Raw genomic sequence first — 2,131 nt, forward strand, 5'->3', positions numbered from 1 at the left:
TGGTCTCAGAATATGGACTGCACTGGCAAGGTAGTCCCACTACTGCAATAGTGGGAAAAAGGTCATGGAAGTAACAAAAAATCTGATGAGATTTAACACCCATCCCAAGAGATGGAACCCAAACCTGCAATGACTCAGGCCCTTGTGGCTAGTGATAGGTTGTAGGCTCTAGGGTAGAACCAGCTACGAATATTTTCAAAATGTACATTGTAGTAAACCGAGTCTCAATGACTTGGTGTCACGTCCACATATTAGTGCGTTTCCCAACCCTCGTCACAGAAGCTCCATGTAGAAGAAGGCGATTTACACAGATACATACAATGAGTCAATGTGCAGGGAATATGAGCTTCAGAAGGCTCAGTCCTAAAAGGACATGCCTCCTTCTGAAGGTCCTGTATCCCCATGGAAGAGGGGAGGGAGGACTGGGAGCAGCAGAGGAGGTAAATAACTACAGGAAAACAGTGTTTTCTGAACAAATTGGAGCACTTGCGCACGAGAACGCAAAGCAATTGTGGTATCATGGACAAGACCTACTAAATAGTTCACGCCAGACATCATGCCTTCCTAGATTGGGGAAGTAGGCATGATGTTCCAAATTTTCCTGAGAGGCTACTGGCATTTCATAGCTTCTGGAAGAATAAGATTCGGTCTTCTTTGAGGGGATGACACCGAGTCAGTTGATCATGCTCCAGGATGGGTTGCACACCCAAGAGTTTGGGCAACCAAATTGAACCCAAGGGAATGAATAAAGTACATGAAGGTGGATAGGGTGGTAGTGCTGGGTCAGGAAGGAAATAAGTGTGGTATAAATATAACCAAATACACTGTAAGAAGTTTTCAAATATTTAATAACAACACATAAAGAATAAATCCATGCAGGAATATGTGGTCCCAGAAGAAAAGTGTCTCAGAGGTTGATTCGGTGTCTAGAGTACACTTTCCTGAAAAGGACTACGATTTGAATCCTGATAAACACATACTTGTCACCAGTTTGGGATATAGACCTTTACCTTAATCTAGCACACGTGTCAAATACTGCCTTAAATAAGAAATATGACAGAATATTCTGCCTTGATTTTCCTGGAGAAATGTCAACAGGTCTAATCCTGTTGTCTAAGGCAGAGACATTTCTGCTCCATTAATTCTACTGTGCATTTAATTCACATGAAATGTGTTCTCTTATACAAGATATTTCTGACTCTTAGACTATTGTTCTAAGCATAGAATCTCCAGAGAAGAAAGACTTCAGGGAGCAATTTCATACAGGAAGCACCACAAACTGCCTCTAAGTCTCTTCAACCAACCACAGCACCTGCTATGGGCCACTTCTTCAAACAGTGTGAGTTGAGCGCCCCTCACTGAATCTGTAGGACAGTAATATATAGCAGTGTCCTCAATTTTCAGATTTTTATCTGCATTAGGCAATGTTTTATCCTTCGTCTCTTGAGAAGGTGAATGTTTTTCACAAATGTACCATATAGTGTCATGAAATTATCAGTTTTGATTCTTAAAAAAACTAGGCCTCCCCCAGAATCCGCCAGCTCCACTTCACAATGAACAACTGCAAAGACAGAGAATCCTGGCAAGGAAACTATCACACATGTCCTCATTCCCTCTCATTCATATCCAGTCACACACTTAGTATCTCTTCTTCTTCTTCTTAAATTAACTTTTAAAACATTATCAAGAATATCATTGCTGAGCTCCTCCACACTGAGTCGTCTGTCTTCACTGATTTTCATTGAATCATAAAACCTGGGAATCCTGACTAGGCTCCTTTGCCAGAGAAGCAGAGTGAGGGCCTGTGTCAATAATGTGTGTTCTGGAAAGTAAGCCTTAGAGAGGACAGTGCCTAAGGTATTTGTGACTGTTTTGGGGGGAATATTAGTGATATTTTTCCAATAAATCAACAAATTTGGAAGCAAAAACAGGTTTATAAGGTGCCCTAGTAAATACCTCTGGAAGAAGTTATCTCCATGACCATGTCAGCAAGTCATGATGTTCTGTGAATCAACATCAGAAAAGACAAGGCCTTGGCTTTTGACAATTGTAGAATGTTGTTTTCTAAGAACATGATCTCCTTTTAGTCTATTCCAGTACTTACCTGAACAATGTAAAGAACATACTTTTG

Source organism: Nannospalax galili, unplaced genomic scaffold, assembly GCF_000622305.1.
Source record: "Nannospalax galili isolate Female #2095 unplaced genomic scaffold, S.galili_v1.0 scaffold130, whole genome shotgun sequence".
Lineage (NCBI taxonomy): Eukaryota > Metazoa > Chordata > Mammalia > Rodentia > Spalacidae > Nannospalax > Nannospalax galili.